The sequence below is a fragment of the Harpia harpyja genome, chromosome 17 (assembly GCF_026419915.1).
Source record: "Harpia harpyja isolate bHarHar1 chromosome 17, bHarHar1 primary haplotype, whole genome shotgun sequence".
Taxonomy (NCBI): Eukaryota; Metazoa; Chordata; class Aves; order Accipitriformes; family Accipitridae; genus Harpia; species Harpia harpyja.
In genome coordinates, this window is record NC_068956.1 from 3,781,795 (window position 1) to 3,802,545 (window position 20,751).

A 20,751-nucleotide genomic window follows, 5' to 3' on the forward strand; every position below is an offset into this window, starting at 1 on the left:
ACTTCTGCCTCCTTTTGACTGTACAGGGAGCTCTGGAAAATGAAATCACTAACTTAAGCACTCCTTGCAGATTCCCAAATTATGTCAGAAGAACCTGAGCCCAGGCTTAGCCATGAGAATTAATTCAACATCACTGTAACCTGTCTGCAACCTGCTACCAGTTTAACTAGTTCATGTTGGAAAGGGACTAAAATGCTCCACATAAACATCTCTTATCCTGGCAAAACTACAGCACTGCAGAGACTGATCCCTTCAGAAAAAATTCTCTCCTGACTGAAATAGCTTTACATGGCACTGTTTTTCAAGGGCAGAAAGAGTAGCTGTAAAGATGCACACATAGGAGATCTCTTCATAATCAAGATTTTAAACAAAGAACTTGGTGGTAAACTGCAACTGATGTAGTTTAGTTAACAGTGAAGCAAATAGCACAGGGGTTTGTGCCAGCAAAGAGCAGTTCACCCAGCAGGGCACTATCAAGACCAAAAGGAAAGATTTAGAAAAAAAAGTCTTGTGTAGGCATACAAAGAAGAACCATTATCCAGCACTTCTTCAGAGCACAGAGATAGCCAGAGATATTTTTCTGTTGCATTAAAAAGTGCCATTGTATCCTTGAGTCCATACCAACCATGTTCAAATCCAGGCATGTGTGCTGCAAAGTCTCAGCTTAGGACTCCGATTTCCCTGATTTATCTGATGTAATAACAGCCATTTAAGAACAAGAATGAACAATTTGCTGCACTATACATACGGATGAAATGCACACATAAGTTGTTTGCAAATAACTCAGAGCCCTGTGCGTCTTTGCAGAAATCAGTGGATAATTCCTTGCAAACTGACACTTCCCCAAAACCTGATCAGTTTGCAGAAAGCACAAATAAAACAGAGACATAAGATGCAAGTTAAAACTGAAATGATGCATCCCTGGTACCCTTTCCAAATGTCCCAGCCTATTGGCAGCTGGGGTGCAAAGAGAGAGGATGGAAATGAAACAAAAGGGGTTTCAGTTTGGACCACTACTAATTAAGCAGTGCCCAAGCATGCCAAGCCCTGAATATTTTCCTGAGACAGACGTGTCTGCCCATCCCAGACAGTCACAGGGAATCCCACACTCTTGGATATGGTGGGGTCAAGCCATCTCTAGAAGCTCAGCAGTATCAGATCTGGGCATCAGCAGGTCACCCCATAGTAAAAAATTGATGCTAATGTCGTGCGGCAAGATGGTGATCCTGCTCTTGAATTACCCAGAGCACAGATGAGGGGTGCAGGCGTTATGCCACCGGCGAGCGGTGCAGACGACAGCTGATCCTGCTGTCTTCATCAGCTGGCCTCGAGTACACCTGGCATAAACCCAGTAATTACCAAGTTACCCCAGCCACACCTTCTGAATATATTTGAACCTTCAGAGCTCTTACCAGAAGGGTGTCGTGTACCATGGGGTTGCAGTATTTATTACCTCCTAGGAGGATCCCTAAACCATGAGTTCCCCTATCACTAGACCACAGCATCTGTTCTTGCCCAGCCCTTTTCCTTCAGCAATAGGAATTCAGGACACTGGACCAAACCCATCAATTTTGCTGGCAGAGGGCCATGAGGTTTGTTACTCACATTCCTGGTGTGGGCACGAGGCTCACACATCAATATTTACCAACGAGCACATAGGATTTGACAGGAAAACAGAGATAACAGAGACCTCAAAACACTGTTCACTCCATCTGGTTGGTTACAGCAGCATGTCAGGTGTTAAATCTAGTAGTTAGTCTTCCCCCCTCATAAAAATTGCCGGTGATGGAGATCCCACCAGCTCCCAAGACAGGCTACTCCGGTCCAAACTAGCTTTAACATTTAAAGTTTTTTCCCAATGTGTAGTCTCCTGTGGTACAGCTTAAGCCCACTACCTCATGCCCTGTTCACGTTGGATATAAAGAACAGCTTAAGCTTTTCCTCTGTTACATATTTCACAACAGTTTGGATGTCTTCCCCTAAGCCCGCTCTAAACTGAACAACCCCAGGTTTTCTACTCTTTCCTCGTAGTTCATGTTTTCTCCTCCTCAAAACATCCTTGTAGGGAGTCCACAGTCACCTGCTATTTGGGGTTTTCTTTCCATTTCCCATGTTTTTTGGCACATGGTAGCCATAACAGGACACGGTGAACAACCCACAGCCCCTCCAGGGCAGACCTGTTCACCCACAGCACAGGCTACTCGACACTTGCAGCATCCAGTTTCTCACATGTATCAAACACATCGTCTGGCCTTGGTCATCTGAATGCTTAAAGAATTCATCCTGGACTCACCCCCAGTGGCAAGGGAAAGGTATTTTCAGCTTTATGCGCCAGAGCACTTAAGAACATCTCTATAATTAAGAATTTAATGAACTCCTGCCTTAGTTTTCCCATGCAAGTCATCTCTCCAAACCCAGTGGTTGTTAGGGAAGGGACCCTTCATTGCAGGGGAAGCTGGGGAGGGAGGAAGAGAGGAACAGAGCCTCCTTTCCACAACCACCAACAACAACCCCTGGCCCTCCCAAAAACATCAGGCTGGCCAAAGATCAGCAAAAACTTTCATGTCTCACATCCCCTGATTCCCCATTGACCACGTTGCCCAAGATGTTTGAGGTACCACAGCAATAAGCAGCTTCGTAAAACTTTTCATATCAACAAACAAAGAGCATAACCTGTCCCCTGCTCTGGGCTCTGGCTTCTGCTGGCGCAGCATCAATCCATCCCTCTTCCTTGCCCTGCCTCTTCTCTTTCTCTGCTCAGAGACCTTGTCCCTCCTCTCCCAGGCCCCAAAGGACAGAGCTACCTCACCCAGCTGCTCCTCTGCAGCCTGCAAAGGGCCAAAGCATCCCACAAAAGCAACAAACCTAGACTGAACATTCATCTTGTTGAATACAGATGCTTTCTGACATATATCCACTCAAGTAAATGGAGATATATCATCCTACATGAGACAATCTGGCCTGCTAAGGAGATAGGTCGTCCCCACAGGCCAATTACTCTTAGCTAGCTCAGCGATGCTAGGCTGAAGTTACAATGTGTTGTTACTTCAGGAGCATTTCAAGAGCTTGGGGTTTTGAAGGCTATTTCTACCAGGAGGAGAAGGTATGGTTGGGGTAGAGGAGCTCTTTGATGCAATGCAGTTTCTGAACATACAGGGGACAGTACAGCAGAAACAGCAGAAAGAAGCCACTATAAACATGGTGCAACCCCTTTCATTTTCTTTGGGTTGCCAGTCCAGGGCTAGGTATCTATCATGGGCTCAGGCCTCAGAGCCCTTGGTGCTCAAAGGGGACACACTGTCCAAGAGCTGACCCCAAACAAAGTCCTCAGGGCATGGTGGCACCCAGCCCTTGCCAAACCTTGGGAAGCAGCACTTACGAGGCTTAAATTTAGGCATCTGAGTTCACAAATTCTGCACCCAGGAAAACGATTCTTTGGAGCTGGTTATAAGGAGCCCATCACTCTCTCCCATCTTTTGCCAGCATCTGTTCTTCATCTCTGACCTGAGCTGACTAGGGGATGAGATCTACTATGGCTGAAAACCTCCTCTGCTCAAAAGAGAAATGGCTATGCACAAAAGACGCTGCCGTCACCTATCAGACCCATCCAGAAATACCACCAGAGACCAAGACTGGCTAGAGACCAGGGAAGCCAATAAACCTGTTATACCACATGTAGTGAGATCAGCAAGCTCTCATCCAAAGCAGAAACCACCCTGACAAGCCCCAGATCATGATTTGACACAAGGCTGCTCCTGCTTTCCCTGGGCAGCTGGGACTCACATAGGAAAAAACAAATGGGACACTTTGAGCCACTCTGCCCCACGGCTGTAGGGGACTGATGGCTCTCCACTGAGAAACAAAGCACAGGAGATACTTGAGATGCCAGAGAAAAGGCAATACTTGTGTGTAGATGCAAAGGAAAGATTTGACAAGGGTAAGGAAAACCTTAGGCTACTTCACTCTGAAAGCAGTGACTCCTAGGAATAGCTCATCTCCCTCTGCAGCTCTGGGGGATGCAAGTATCTGCGACACATTTATACTGTGCTGTTGCTGGTATGGGCAAATGATCTGGTGGTGACTCCAGGAGAAGTCCAGGAGAAACCCCTCTTACCAGTGACAAGTCCTGTGTGAGGATAAGGAAGACAAAGACAAACGCAAGGGCAACAGAAAGGTCCTCCTCAGCTCAAAATGTGCTCAGATCTCCAGGCACACCTTTCTTCTCTTTCTCTGTGACTTTCCACACAGGCATCACTCCTTCCCTTTTACCTCCCAACTTCTCCTGCCCTCAGGTGCACTTCCATGTGCTCAGATATTGTGTTTGAACTAATGCAAGCTCCTTCCTTACCCCTCAGCTACCCTTCAGGCTCTCCATCATCCTCCATTCCACAGTTTCATCCTTGCTCACAAATTACCAGCCTGCTGTTACAGCCACGGTGAGGCATTCAGAAGCCATAACACCACCTCTCCCAAGGTCTGGCTGAATTTGCAATGCCTCAGACCACATTAAATGTAGAAGCGTTTGAACTCACAAGCATCTGAACCTAACAAAGATAATACCCCAGCATCTGGACCCAGCAACCACCTAAGGGGCAAACAATACCACAACAACATATGGTAGATGCAGAGGCCGAAAGACAGGAGATCTGTGTTAGGATTTGGAGCAGTTCAGTCATTTCCAGGACTTAGCAAAAGGCCTTACAGTGCTTGCATCTAGACTTGAAGCAGAGTGCTCCTAAAATTTAGAGGTCGTCTGCAATCCCTGCCCATCTCCGCCAGGCAAAGGTAAATGGATAGAGGAGGGAAAGAGCAAATCCAAATCCATTCACTGGGAAAGCCAAGGGAACAAAGAGCAGGCAGGAAAACACGCATCAGGAGGAGAGCAAAGTTTAGGACTCCTTAGCAAGTGAGCCGTGAAAGCGGTAACATATGTTTTTCAGCTCCATAAACCCAAGAGATCTCAGGTTTTTCCCTTGCAAACAGAGACTTTGTTTGTTCGCAGATAAGAATCCCCATAATCGCAGGCAGTTGAACAGGGCTGCTTGTTTCCCACTGCTTGACAGAGAGTGAGGAAAAGCATGAGAAATAGCCCAGGGGGATGACGGACGAAGGAGCAGGGGAGAAAAAGCAGGAAACATATTCAGCCACATGGCCTGAATGCAGAAGATACTGCAAGCCGAGCTTGCTTGAGATGCCACTACACAAGGAAAGAGAGAGTATCCTTGTCTTTTTTTGTGCTGTAGAGCTAGGGCATCCATCTTTTGAGGGATAAACAGGTACAGCAGCCAAATTTGGCATTGCCCTATAGCCTTTTCCTTGTGCCTTTTAAGTGTTTCTCTTCCTCCTTTCTCCTACATCTAACCAGCTTTCTCCAACACAATATCCTACAACACACGGGCAGGCAGGTGCAGGGCTCTCTTCAGATATTACAAACACACTTCCCAGTCAGCTGCAAGAAGAAAATTAGCAAAAAAAAAATTCTGTGGGTACCAGCAGCCATGTGAGTGACATGGAGACGGTCATTTCTCAGCACCTGAGCATGGCCTGCTTGCCCTGAGCATCTTGATGGCATAGGAAAGCAGGCGATAGGAGTGATGCCCACTTAGCCCATATGACCATTCTCAAGGGATTTGGAGAGAAAAATGAACCCCATGCTAGGGGTGGGAGGTGCCTTTTGCCTGAGCTGAGCTTTCCCAGAACCTGTAGCTCCCTTGCGTGGGGACTTCTGGTGCCATCCTACCACTCTCTGGAGTATCGGTTCCTGCCCTTCCACTTGGGAGTCTTCCACAACATCGCATCAATAGATGCAAAGGAGTAAAATCAACCTCCTGGCAAGCTGCTGGTTGATCACCATCACCACGAGCGGCACACAGACCTTGCCACCAGGCAGAAAAGCTCAGCAAAGAAAGAGCATTCCTTAAACCTGCATTTCTGCCCAGGGCTCTGGATCACAGCCTAGGGTCCCCTTTATTTCACCATCATCTGCTTTCCGTTTCTTTTCAGCGAATTAATGAGGTTTAACACAGGAAAGGAAAAAGGATCGAATAAAATAAAGCTAGTCATAATCTCCCTATGATGTGGAATATACGCTACATCCTTTCCTTTCCCTGGCAGATGATAATTATAATTTATCACTAAGACTTCCAACAGTTTCTTTATAAGCCCTAATTATACCTTACTTCTGTGTGGGATCCCAGGGAGTATGTGCAGCTCAAGACAAACACATGCAAAGTACATTTCATGAGTTGATTAGCTGTTGGCTTTGAGGTGTCATTAGCGCAAAGAAACAATAGGGCTTAACACAAGAAATAACAAACAAATGTGGAAGTAGAAGGGTTTAAGAAGGATTAACTGCTCCTATGATTGCAGGGACAATATTTATTCATTTCATTTGTTGTAGTACACCTCCAACATGCAATGGTTGTGGTTTTCAAAGCTATGGGGAGGTTTCCACCAAGGTTAATGCCCTGTATTTTGTAATATGCCATCACACTTTGAACAGACACAAATAATCAAATGCATTTCTACCAAATTAATCTGCAAGTACAGCCAAAATCCTGCATCTATTAGGATTGCACAGGGACTTATCCCTGTCACAGAGGACTCTCTGCACTACAGTCTAAAGGTCAGACACCCAGCAGGAGCTGTGCTGGAAATGGCTGGCATGGCCTGCTCAATTTTCAGTCCCAGAGTCTGCTAAGACCAGGATTCATCTGTGGTCACATGCAAATGCTTTAAGGCAAGACCTTCTGAGGGAACCAATCAATTTTGTGGGGTCAATTTGACAAGCCCTTGAGGAACCCCTGTGGCTGCGGACGAGTGATAAGGGTTTGGTAACGCTGCATGGTGAAGCAAGCCTCACTCCAAGGTGGGATCTATTCACCTGAAAACAAAGCCACAGATTGGCCATGAGAATTTAGGGTAGAAAAGGCACCTTAATCCCTGGCTTTATTCCAGAGTGACCATCGTGGGAAATAAAGTTCCAAAGTTGAACCACATTTCGCACAAATCACTTTTTCCTCTCCCCCAACCCTGCCCCAAAACTGTTTGGTGTCTCTCTACTCCTTCACGTTACCTCTCTCAATAGTCTCTCATGCTTGGAGGATGTTTTTCCCCAACGTCCGGTCCCCAGGGATGACTCACGATCCACAATCACTTGCAGAAACCTTGTTTAATCATAATCATCGTCATTGGAAATAACAGCTGGTTTTCTTCATCTTCAAAGTACTTTGTGAGCTACATTAACAAATGTGTGCCCAGGAAATTATTGGCCAAGCCTCAGAGCATTTACAACGGATTTTATACAAATGCTTTCAGCTTCGTGTGGAAACAGGCAAGGGGAAATCATTGTGTTTGTAAAAGGGTTTCACGGCACTACAATAGATTTTCCCTCTCGCCTGCTAGGAGCAAAATGAGTGTTTTGAATAAAGCTGATGAATAGTAGCTTAAAAAAAAAAAAAGAAGCAAAAGAAAGGGTGGAGAAAGACTTTTCACAAATGCCACGTCTTTGGCTGGACTCAAGCATATTACCGTCTATTATTATTACACAGAAATCTCCCAAAAGGGCCAGGTGGCTTCAGTTCTGCAGAGGTTTGCACGCCACCAGCCTTCCTCCATTGCAAGGAGCAAAAGCATGGGTCTGGCATAGATGGGGATGATTTTGGTTAGGGAAACTTTCCTTTGAGGGGGAATGGGAGGTTATTCCCAGCACAGCTGTTCAGTGGGGTCTGAGTTTAAATTATTTTTGACTGAAAGCTTCTTTCTACACAGGTTCACCCTACCTACGTTCTAGAGAGGTCCTCCCAGCCCACTCTGCTTTTCTTCTGGAAGGTCTTGCCCACACCAACCCTCCTTGTAGAATGTTGCACCTCCCCCTCTTCCTTCTAGAAAGTCCCAACAGCCCCAACTGTCCTTCTAGAAACTTCCACTGCACCACTCAAGCAAAGGTGGCCACCCACAGCCACCAGCCCAGCATGCTTGATGGCCATCAGACCATGCCAGCCCTGGGTCTCCATGGTCCCGAGGACTAAAGCTGCAGCTGCTCCATCATGGTGGGTCCAGGTGATGAGCAGGCGGGAGGCTTACCAGCCCTCATTGCTCCAGGGAAGGGATGCTCCAGTCCCAAGGGGAGGAAAGGGTGACCCGTGTCCAACCCAACGTGCTCTCCCACCCCAAGTGGCAGCAATTGCTGTCAGCTTTATTGATGGTAACGGGGGAGAGAAGATTCTGGCTGAGGATAACAAAGAAGCCCCAAAATCCAGCATCAAATGCTGATGTAAACACAGCAGAATATTATGCTTTCATGCCTGTTTTCCATATTTTCCCCTGTACTACAATGTGGATACGGCCCAGTTTGGCCATGGAAGGGCCTGAAAAACTCTGAATCAGAAATCAGAAATCTCATTTTAAAAAGTAGATATTCACCTATGAAATGGCTTGGATGACGTGTTTTTCAGGAATTGCTTTCCCAGGATGTATTCACATGGCTCGTAGTGTAAGAAAGCTCTGATCCAAGAACAGGGTCTACGGGCACTTTCCCAGCATCGCAGAAATGGGCACAATACACAGGTAGCTTTGGCCCTGTTGATGCTAGACCCATCAGCAGTGCCTTCCCTCTTTGACCCTCAGCTCCTTCATAGAGGTGATATATAACCCATAAACTTGTTATAGCCCCCCCTTATCTCAGTCTTGGGGGCCCCTGTATAAGGATGGCCAGCCCTTTGGGGAAGCTGGCATCCCTCCTCTGGGCAGTACAGGTGGGAATAGGCAAAAATTAGCTCCAAAAGCAGTCAGAACAGCAACCTTCCAGCTGTGACCACATGGAGACCTTCCACCACCCAGCCAGATGTTGGTCCCAGCTGGCAGCAGCAAGATGTCCATGTCTAGGTGTCATTTTGTTCACCCAAAGAGGGAATCAGGAGCACTGGTAAGCTCATACCTCCAGGTCAAGCCTGAAAATGGAGACTCAGCATGACCAAAGTGGGGCAAAATGCTGCTCCCCACGCTCCAGCGTGGTCAACAGGAGAAGGGAAGAGTTTTGTCCTCACCTTTTGTCCTCACCTAACCTACTTGCTTGTGGCCGTGCAACATCACCAGCAGCGATGTGTGCAGCCGTGCTCAGCTCAGCCCCGTGCAGCACATGGGGAACAGCCCTGGGCTTTGCCCCTGGGTGGCCCATGGCTTTCTAAGAAGTCGCTCTCCCACCATTGAAAAGCCACCGTGGGGAGGCAAAAAGTGCTTCAACGTCTCAAAGCCTGCCTTGGAGGGGGGGAGGAGGAGGAAGAATAAATCCTTCGGGAAAAAAAAAAAAAAAAAGAAAAAAAAACGGCGCTCAGAAAGGGGGGAAATATTTCTTTGAAGATAAATCCTACTTTGTGCAATTCAGCGTGCCCTGGCTTGGGTCCCTCTCTGCTCCTGTGAATGCCTAAGCGGCTCTTTGTGCCCTGCTGTTAAGGGGAGACGAGGAGATTGGGACGCAGCGTGGGGGACCCTCTCCGGCCCCACAGCCCCACCGAGGGCAGCATACTGCCGCGAGCATCGTCTCCGAGGGAAGACTTTGTCTGTCAGCCAAGAGGGGGAAAGAAAAGAGGTTTGCAGATTGCATACCTCTGCCCGGCAGCTCTGCAGAGAGCTATTCAGCCTGGACAAAGGACGGGGGCCCTAGACGGTCACTGCGCCGAAGCCCCCAGCGCTGGCCCTCCCCCAAGCTGTGGGTGTTAAAGTTCAGACCTTGGAGCAAAACATCCCAGCAAAGAGGGGAGGAAAAGGGAAGAAAGGATGCTTTCCATGCCACTGGCTAGAGGTTTCTCTGTTTAGTTATGTACAGCATCCAAATGCATCAGGGCTGGCCCATTTTTGTACCATAAGAATGTAGTTCTGCTGTTCCCAGAGGAAAATCCTTTCCAGCTAATTAAACACTACCACATTTCTTCATAAACCATCTCAGAAATCTTTTGAACTCACTTCAGAGTAAAAGGATAGTCTGACACACAAGATCCATGCTCAAATCCCCTGACCTAACACCAACCTACGGACACAGCGGAGCCGTCACCCAGAGCCTCAGTTTCCCAACTTAGGGTTGCGCCAACAGCACAACAAGGGCAGCAGATGAGGACTGTATAGCTCATTTGATTTTCCTGCATCTGCTGGTGTGAGCCATGGAGTCTGCTTAGCAAGGCAGGAAGATCAGTGCAGACAACCCATGGGCAGAACCTTGATGGACCTCCTCAGGGCCCAGGACACCCAGCACAGTCAGCTCTGCTGGATCAGCACCCAACAGCACTCACATCCCAGCAACCCGGAGGAAGGGAGCAATTTATTTAGTTGCAGAGCTTGGGATGGATGTTTTCATTCCTCCCTTGGTCCTCCTGTAAGAGCGGTTGGACTCATCTCTGTGTTTGAGCGGTCACCCTGAGCTCCCAGTACAGCCAGCAGAGAGAAGTGGGCACAACCCAACTCAACTCAACTCATCCAAGGGCAGATGAACTGTCCCACACGTGTCCAATGTGTCAGGGCACGAACCCAGCCCAAGTCAAAGCGGCGTTCATCACGCAAACCCAGTGAGCCCAGCTCAGACCTGTGACCCTTCCAGCTCACCTCCAAGGAACTTCTGCATCCTGGGCTTCACAAGCTGCCTTGGTATGGGCACCAAAGCCCATGGCTACCTGGAAGATGCCCCCACAGAAAAGCTCAGACCAGGCAGATGTCAGCTAATGGGATGAGGAAAGTATTTCCCAGGATGAGGGAGAGCCAGGCGCTGCCAAGCACATGATGGACCTTGCCCTGCTCAGTTTTGCCCTGCTCGGTTTAGCTCCTCCGGTGCTGGGAGCCAGCCCTGGATGTCTGTGCCCAGGTCAAGGCACGACGGCTCTGCGGTTACAGCTGGCAGTGACAAACATGGACCAGCTCGGTGCCAGGAGCCAGCACGCGAGCCTCTGACGTCCCATACAGGCTCTCCTGACACCAGCCGTGGTGGCACTCCCAGATGACAATGTTTTCTGGATCTTTGTTAAAGCTCTTCTCACCTATAGATCATGTTTCACTTCCTTCCAGCCCAACAAGCACTTCTTTCCAAAAAGCAGTTTCTGCCAGGTGCATCCCACCCCCCAATCCGCAGGGACAGAGGTGGACAGGGCGGCTTGTTGTCACTCAGCCAGCGGCATGGAGAGGCCAAGGCCACCACTGCCGGGGGGTTGTCACCGCCTTGGCTCTGGGTCTATCCCTGCTGCCGTACAAAGGGCAGCCACGGAAATTCTCCACGCGGATTTACACGCAGCAGTCACGGGGACCACAGATGCTCCCATGGGTAGGACCACATGACTTATTGAGGGCAGCAGTTCCCAACCCTACAGTGCCTCATTCTTACAGAATGGCCAAAGAATCATCCCCCAAACCAGCATTCACCATGAATTGCAGAGGAATATGGGACAGGCTCAGCTTGGTAGCAGGCTGCCAACTGGCGACAGGGAGGGAAGGAAGAGGTCACAGCGGTAAAGCTCTAAGATGGGGGCTGGATAATCTGGGGGATGGAGAAGGTAAAAGGGTCGGTGTCATTCACCTGCATTTCTTGCAAGAACTGGGTTTTGCTCAACCAAAAACTCTTAAAAGCTTTGCAGAGAAAGAGAGTGCTTAGGAGAGAGCCACCATGACCCCACAGAACCTTTCTGACTGCTTTAAGGCATGAATCAATTAAAGGAATCACAGAGCAAAGGATAATCAGTAGCAAGTACAACTTAAGAACTAAGTAGTCTTTTAAAAAGCAGTTGCTCTTGCCAATTTCCCCCCTCCCCCCTTTTCTAAAGTGTCTTTTATTTCTCCAACTCTGGAGACCTTCCAAAATAAGTTCAGTGATTAAGAGCAGCTGCCGAAAGGACCAGACTGAATCAGTGGCAGCAGCCGGGGCCGCAGGAGCAGAGAGGACTGGACCCATCAATTGTCACAGAGGCTCGGTGCTGTACAAACCTCTCAGGGATTGAAAACCTTCCAGGGGCTTCCAGCCTAATTAGAGCAGATGGAGGTTGGAGAAACAAGGAATTGCTGCATTGGAGAACAGAGGAAATGAGGTGGGAGAATAAGGAAGGGACTGACTCCAAAGCATTTCTATGCAAGCAATGAGACTCCAGCCTGAGTGTGCAGACATACAGCGACGCTTCAAGCCGCTTCCGTGCTGTGCCCTGCTTGCAGATCTGTTCTTCCTTCTTCTTGCACCCAACAGCGAGTTTGACATCAAAACTGTCCTCATGGGCAGCAGCCACAGCCTCAATCACACGCATACACGTTACCCCCACCCAACCCTGCTCTATCTCCCTGCCTGCTGCTCTTACAGTGCACCACCATCACGGTGAACTTCTTGCCCTTGTCACCTTTCCATGCAAACATTGACTAAAGAAAACACTGGTGCGCTGTGATGGACCCAAGAGCCTTCCCTTGGCACCAGACAAGTCCCAGGACAGGGTCCCTCATCTCTTTCTTGCTACAGCGTCGTGTGTACTCACGTAGACTACAACTGCCCAACCACCAGAAAGGACCTGGACCAGGAGGATGAAGAGTCCATCCTGACCCTGAAAGCAGGTCCTCATCATGCTTAACACAGCATCTTCTCTAGGGACACCACAAAGACTTGCGAGGCAAAAAATGACAGGAGAGAAAGACCAGTATGAAACCAGGACATGGGCATGTTCAATCTGTTCAACCCTCTAAAGTATCACTCTTTCTTCTTCCTTCCTTTTTCCTGGAGAGGACAAGAAAGGGTTGAAACGCAGCAGATGCCAACGTTCTGCTGGTGGGGAGAGTCACAGGGAACATGAGCCAATGCCACCCTCCATTTACTGGGATCTTACCAAATGCCAACCCCTCAGCCACCAAAAAGCAGCCAGCTGTGGCTCCTCCTTGAACACCGCTGGGAGAGCAGTCTCCAGCACATGGAGAACAGGATGAGGACAAGATGCTGAAGAGAGGAGCACCTGCAGGCAGCCTGCTCAGCGCTCTCTCACAAGGTATCCGGACCTGGAACAGAGGTTGCAACGTGGAGCCAAGCCCATGCTGCCCTCAGGGCTCATCCTGCCATGAAGGCATGGTCCAGGGTGCCTCACAGGTCATGTCTCCAAGCTGCTCTACCCATGTTGGCTCCCTTTCTTTCCTTTCAGTAAGGACCGAAAGGAGCCGAAAGGACCTTCCCAACTTCCTATCAGATCTGCTCTTTTTAAAAATAGTCCAAGACCCTCATTTATCACACACCGCAGAGGTCTCTGGGGCAGTCCTGCAAGCCGAATCATAGGTGGTCACTCCAAGATGAGGTACAGACCTCCTCCTTCAAATTACCCCAAGACCTGGAGCCAGGTTTGGACCAAAGTTGGGCTATTGCTGCATGCACGGCATTGCAGTCTGCAGAGAGCAACCACTGCAGAGTTCTCCCCAGCCTGTCCCCAACACAAAGCCACCCAGCTGGGACTTTGCCACTTTGGGCAGGATTTGCTCCACCCTGCAAGGAGGCAGGAGCACACGTGTCTCAGCTGATGGGTGATAACTTGTGAAGCCATTTGCACACAACGAGCTTGAAGGAGGGCTTCTGGTCTCTCAAACAGCAAGGAGATTAAGTGCATGTTGCCAAAGGGCCACAAACTTAAAAAAAATGCTTTCTCTTAAATTTTGGCTGGTATTTTATCACACTAAACACCACCGTATGATGACAACTTGTGCAGAGGCACTTTGTAAGCTGCAGGTAGTCTCACAACAAGCTATCCCCACCAAATTTAAAGAACTGCATTTTCATCACTAGAAATAACACATAAAGCTCAAAAGACACCATCCAATCACCTCGGTCCAATGTTGTGGCGTAAGAAAGTCACAGGACTGGTCATGAAACCCAGCTTTGTATTTCTCTGCAAAGATTTCAAATTGCCCTGGAAATCTTGCACACCTTTTAAACATTTCAATAGCAAAGTTGGAAAGGAAGTGATAGCCTTGGCTCCCTTCACATTCAGAATATTTTTTTAATTAAAATCCGGCTGATCCCAGGGTACATTATGCTTTTTTTTTTTCTTTGTTAAATGCAGCTTAAAAGCCTTGAGCAGCTGTAGGAAATTATTTCTGTTCTCTCTTGCCCTTCCACCTGGTATCACATGCTGGAGGATAAGTCCTGAGAGACACTATATTGTGAGATCAGGATTCCCAAAGAAAGCATAGAAGTGAAGAGGAGGTGATGTACACCATGGGTTGGACCTCCAGCTAATTAAAGTTTGCACAATCCAATCCTATGTTGGCCTCGTGCTGGTCCCCAGGTTCATATCAGCTTAGTGCCTGACCCTGAATTCAAGTTCACTCTTTCCTAGAAGTAAAAATTCCCCCATTTCACTGCTAATTATGGTTATCCCTACAAGTAATGTGGAAGTATTCGGACAACAGCAGCAGACTAAAACCAGGGCCAAATACCGCTTTCAGCTGCAAAGCGAGCTGCTCGCCAAACAGGTGCCCACCAAAACTCCCAGAGTGACATGCAGCGGCGGGGCAAACGTTGGACCAGAGGGTTCCTTCCAGCCTTTCTAACCAGGTCCTGATTATTTACAGCTGTTCCCAGATGTTACCCTTTCACGGGTTATCTGTTCCCGAGTCAACCTCCCCGTTCACACGCTAGGCGAACTCGGGAAGAAAGAGAGAGGCTCCTTTCTCCCTTTTACTATGGAAACAGCCCTTTATCCCAAGAATTGCAAATGCTCGGCCGCCGTTTCCCTCCCACCACCACCCCGGCCACAGCAACCCCACCAGCCACCCACCGCTCACGTCTCATCCCAGCTCCCAGTTCTCCCCTCAACAGGTCACAGCCAACTCATCCAGCAGAGACCCCAAGAACAAAGCCAGACTGCTGGGCACCTTCTCCTCCCCAGCCAGCCATCAGAAACCCCCCCGCTCACAAATCACCCCCTTTGCTCCCCTTTTGTTACCAGTTCTCCCCATTCTCCGGCTCTTCGGGCTTTGTTTGTCGCTGCAATCCAGGCAGGAGCTGGGTCAATCACCCGCTATCGCATCCCAACCAACACACTCAAAAGTCCAAAGGGAAAAAAGAAAAAGTCAAAGAAATCCCCCCCCAACAGTGCTAACTTTTAGGGCAGGCAGGACAGAGCAGGCAGAGACGCATTTCACCAGGCAGGAGCATCTTTAAGAGTTAGGAGAGAGGAGGTAACTTACCTCGCTGGGATACTCATGGAGGGGTTATTTTTTGCTTTCTGCTACACTTAGGTTGCTGTGTCCTTTGCTTGTGACACTCCGGGACCCGAATGGTGGCACCGCTGTGTGACACCCAGTATTAGAGAGGCTGCTGGAGCCGTCCCTCCCACGGTAGGAGGGGCCACGCGAGGCTTTATAAATTCAGTCCCCAAGGCTGGAAAAACTAAAATCTCCTCATGGGACGCAGGCAGCTGCTCACTGCATGGCTCTGGGAGATGCCGGGGACTTGAGGGTGAACCTGGGTTGGATTCATCCCTCGCCTCACCCAGAACAGGAGAGGCTGGTATTCAAATCCCGCCTCAGCAGAATTAGGTGTCCAAAGGATGGGGTCCGAGGAAGTATCCCAAAGGAGATTTGTGCAAGACATGTTGTCGCTGACCCTCAGAATTAAAACTCCCAAACCTCCTCTGTGAAAATGCTTCCCACAGCTGTGAGCCCCAGGCAAGAATCCACTGCACCAGATTTCTGAGCAACCCTGGATGCAAAACCTGCTTATTTTTCTTATTTTTTTGCATGGTTTTGGGATTTAGTATCTAAATCCTATTAGAGACACAACTTCCTTTGGAGGGGGAGAGGGGGCAGGTCAGCACAACAAAAGCAGTTTTTGCGGTTGTATTTTGTAACCTCCAATGCACCCTGGACTTTCAGAGAGGCAAAATCCCACTGTAAAGTTTCTCAGGCTAGGAAGCTGCACAACCTCACGCAGCTCCTCCTGCTCCTAAAAAGCTCTTTGCTGCGTGAGAGGCTAAAGAAACATCCCCTCAGCCCTGGAGGGCTCTCTGAAACAGCACTGGTCCAGTTTTTTTTGTCCCTGTGGTATCTCACATTGGGATTTTTCTTGTTGGATAAAAAGACGGATCAGAGGGTCCCTCAAAAGCAAAATCAGCAAACTGTCCCTGCAAACAGAGAGGGGAAGAACAGGCCAGAAATGATGGCCCAGCAGTTTTGGGGCAGCTCACATTACAGAGAGAAACTTTTAAGATGAGCTAGAAATGACAGCCTAGTTCACTCTGAAACCTAATGATGAGTGGAAGGCATATAAGAGTTCCACTTTAAAAGCAGTATTGCTAATCCTTACTAAAATAGCATCATCTCCCTTTGGAATTGGAATTGGAATATTAAATAAATGAGGGAACTGCAAGGTATGAAGGTAGAAGCAGCTGTTTTTATTGCTGATCATCTTCCAGCTAATGCTCAGCTGGCTGGAGTGAAGAGGCATGGGATTGTGTGTGAGCCTCTAGAAATATTACTTGCTTTATAGTCTGATTCCTGGAAATCTGATAAATAGAGCAGGAAAGGGTGAGATTAAGAAGGTTGATAGCACTGATGAGATGTAGGGAGCAGCAACAGCAGCTTTTCCAGGGACCTTGCAGTTTTAATCTCCCAAGTTGATCCACTGGATTTTTCTTCTTATGTATTTGTGGCCATGTTGAGCCCAGCTTCATCATGGGGCCATGCTAAGGTCCTGAAGGTCCATGCCCAGGGGAGGCATGGCATGGGGGTGGCCTGGCAAGTTTGAGGAATAGTGGAGAGCCCAGAGAGCCCAAGAGCTTTGCTCTGCCTTTGAAGCCAGCAGCAAGGTCAGTGCCCCCCAAAATACCTCCTGAAGGGGCTTCACCGTCATCCTTGCCCGGGCTGCCTTTCTTCCAGCTGCTGCATCCTCATGGCATGGATGGACTCCAAGGGGTACATGGGGGATAAGGGGACAGGGCTGAGCAACATCATCAGCGCAAAAGAGCTCCTGCAGTGGAGGGAAGAGACCTGAAAAATGAAAAAGGTCATTTAAAACACAACCATAGCCCCACCTCCTAACAAGCAAAGAAAATCCCAAATATCCCTGTTCTCTGCCCTAAAATAACGCCGTGGTTTTTTTCTTTCTTCTGGGTATAGAGATGCAAAGCCTTCAGCACCGCGGTTTGCTCTGCAAACACCTGGCAAAGGACTCACTAACCGGGCAGAGGCTGCTCTGGCTTCAGAATCTTCAGCTCAGAGATCACCAGCTTATCTCAACCACAAAATCCCTGCCCGGTGTCCCAGTCGGTGCCCTACCCCTGCCAGCAGCTGGCAAGGAAGGCAAGTGAGGATCTGCTGGAGCCCTGCCACCAGCGAGCCCAGCCTTGGAATTTATGAGCCCATAAAGTAAATGCCTGCAAGGGACTGGTGCCGTACAAACCCGCCCTGAGGATATCAGAGGGGCAGGTCAGCCTTGAACCCCCGTGAGTTTTGCCTCTGTTTGTGTCAGGAGAAGATAAAACCGAGGGGAATGGCACAAACAGGGAGTGGGGATGGTCTCCTTGCCCAGCTGCCGGCCACAGTGTGGGGTATTTTGTTGGGAAATACATACGTTCACGTCCTCCCACCCTAAGTCCTACCCAGCTTGGGACATTTGCCCTCTTGCAATGCCCTGCCTTGGCAGCACAAAGGGGCCGGTGCGTGTCCCCCCTCCATCGCGCTGTTGCACAACGATTGCAGAGCCTTGAGAGCAGATGACTCACACAGGTAATGACATTCCCATAAGATTAATTACAGAAACGGCACCATTTATGGTATTGGCGTTTCTAGGAATGATAAGGGAGGTGGGGGGAGAAGGAGGAGTTGACCCGAACTGATCCAAACCTCAGCCCTTGCTCTCCTGGGGAATGGCAGCTTGCTGATACAGACCCTGTGGCCACAGGCGAGCAGCATCTGCCTTTTGCAGCGAGCAGGATCCCACCGAAAAGCGGAAGCATCAGTTGGTAGAGCCACAGAGGATGGGCTGGGGAGAGAAAGGGAGAGAGACCCCGCTTCACGCTGAGCCCTGGGGGATGAGGCTGCAGTGGGTCTCTCTCCCCATCTCCCAGCCTGAACCCTTTGACACACAGCTCTGAAACATCAAAAATCAGGGAGAGTATCAGCCCCCTGAAGCTGATACTCAAGGCAAAGAGGAGGCACCGTGAAAATGGGGAGCAGCAGCTTTTGTGTGGTGCTGGCAAGCCTCCAGGGAAGCCAAGGCCTGACCCTGCTCTTGCATCCTGCAGTATCTCCTTCACTGTCATTTCTCAGGCTGCTTGGATTGATCAGAGTTATTTTTAATCCCGCTTGGTCCCAAGAAATGCTGCTGTCCCTTCCCGAGTGACGATAGCGGCTGTGAATAATGGTGCAAAGCCTGTCGAGATGTGCCAAGGATCTGGCAGTTTCTTCTGGAGTGTGCAACCCATGAGGTGCAAAACTCACCCCAAGTGCTGGAATTTAAACTCAAAAAATAAACTCAAGCAGGCAAAATTGTCAAGCAATTCCTCCTGAGTCCTGGGATTCAGAGAGAGGCTCTGAGCATCATTTCTGAGTGAGCTGCATCCCTCGGGCAGGCAGCTAGGAGGGACCAGACAGATTCACCGTGCAGTCCAACCATGGGGAACCAGCCCGCCAGCACAAACACAAGCCGTGTTGTGTGGATGGAGAGCGGCTGCAGGAGTTTTCACCTCACCCTTCAAAGTGGCCAGCAGCAACAAACTCTCTGCCTCTCGCAGCCGTTGCTGCAGCAACTCCACTGCCTGCTCTCCCACAGTGGGGCTGGCGGCTGCTGGCACCACGGACCAGCTGATACAGCATCGTGAAAAGAGGGGGAGAGATGGTCCTCGCCCTTCTTCTATATTTTATGGCTGTCCTTTATGCAACGGTGTCGTTTCGTTCTTTCCCAGCAGAAATCAGGGGGTTGCAACGCACCCGGGAGGATGCAACTTGAGTTACCCTGAAAGGGCCAAGGGAGTTTCAGAGGGGAAAAGCAGATGCAAGGACCGGTGAGGAAGGAGAGGGTCCGATAAACCATGTCTTGGCCAAATGTTTCTGCGCCCAAGCAAAGTAACGTGGCAAAGGGTGCAGGCGGACTGTGAGGGATGTCAGGAGTGAAGCATGTCAGGGTTTTGTTTTGTGAGCTTAGCCCCTTCCCTGATGGTTTCCCCCCAGGTGGTGGGGACACCCTCCTGGTTCTCAGCAGGGATGTCACAATGAGGTCCCCCCTTTTCCAGAGTTATAAACTGCACAGGTCACCCTACGGGGAACCATGCAGTGTGTGATGCTCCTGAGCCCAAATGAGTTTTGTGGGGGCTCAGATTTAATGCTCTGTTTTGGGTCAGCAAACGTGTTTCCCACCATTCAGGCTCTTAAACCTGTGCTATGCCCCATCTCTCCCAGGCTGTGAAGCTTTGTCACCATGGAGGCTCTCGGGTGGCACTTGTCATCACCACGATGAGCCCAGAGACCTCACAAACCACTTCTCACCCTTCACACAGGTGGGTGGTCAGAGGGAGCTGCCAGCGATGAGACAACCCTTCCCCAGCACGCCAACACAGGAGGTTCCATTGCCTAAAGCCCTCGCACCCACCTGGGTGCACCCAGCCCACCCTCCCTGGTGCAAGGGGAAAGCAGAGATGGATGGTGCCCGGTGTGGGAACACCACCATCTCTCTCTGTCCTAGCATTGCCACTGACCTTGCGCTTGTCCTCTCTGGGCTAGGACCTGCCTGCCGGCTTCTTCCTGGTGGCAAAGGAGATGGGACGACTTATAGCATCCCCAGCTTGGGCCATTCCCAAAGCCTGGGGTGCTCTGGGGTGCCTATAAAACACAAAGACCTTGGGTGAGAAGTGGGGTTAGAGCCTGACATGTTTGGGAAACAGGGAATAGAAGAAAGTGGCAGATGCTTCCCAACTAGGGGACCATCATCTATGCAGCGATGAGCTTGGGGAATGAAAAGGAGGAGTGGGGCTGGGGGAGCAGTTTTCCCCCCAGTTCACTGCCCTCCTGTACCAGTCCAGCCCCCAGGAGCAGCCTTTGAACATTTCAGCTCACCACCAGTGAGAAATGAGAGGGCTGTTACTTGCCCACTGTCCTTCACGGCATGATCCAGGAGTGCTTGAGTCCTGGACACCGTTACAGCTGCACACGTGGCCAGCAGGACCCTGACCTTGACTGTGAGCAGAGCTACTAACCCCAAATTTAAGCAGGTTAGTGGGTTTTGGGGCACAAGATGTGGGATAAGGGGCAGGTCCTGGTTCACTTCACCCATGACTGCATTAGGAGGGGACGAGCCTCTGCTCAGCAGTGCCTTGCAGCCTCTCTCAAACCCACCAGCCGTCATGGCACAGCGGGGACAAGCCCCTTCTGCCTTACCAGGCTTAACCACTACGTCAACATGGACCTGGCCCACCAGAAAGCCCCACCAGACCAGGGGGAAGCATGGGGGTGTCTGCAAACACCCACCCTGTTGATGTACACAGAGGACCCAGCATCAGGGACCTGTGTTGTGATGGGAGCAGAAGGTCTGTCCTCGATGGCTCACACGTAACCATTGGCCTGGGAGGGACACGTTTGCCTTAGGAGGCTGCCGCGACGCATAAGTGTAAATAATAACTTAAAAATGAGACGAGGGCTAAGCTGGAGATGGGGTGATCGCAGGGGAACGGACATCTCAGGACACCAGATCCTGTGTCATGACCATCTCCTTATCCCTGCTGGTGCGTGTGGGCTGCCTTCAGCATGCAGCCTCCAAAAGAA

At 49.8% G+C, this 20,751-nt stretch overlaps 1 protein-coding gene across 3 annotated transcripts in view; it reads right to left on the reverse strand.

The window, feature by feature from the left end:
- Positions 1 to 15,276, reverse strand: part of GDPD4 (glycerophosphodiester phosphodiesterase domain containing 4) — a 38,416-nt gene extending 23,140 nt beyond the window's left edge. For 2 of the 3 annotated variants that reach the window (XM_052812676.1, XM_052812673.1), the window contains exon 1: positions 15,184 to 15,271. The gene's annotated coding sequence lies outside the window, so the exon portion shown is untranslated. Of the gene's footprint in view, positions 1 to 15,183 lie in introns of all 3 variants that reach the window. The other variant, XM_052812675.1, reaches the window with a different exon arrangement.
- Between the last annotated feature and the right edge of the window lie 5,475 nt (positions 15,277 to 20,751).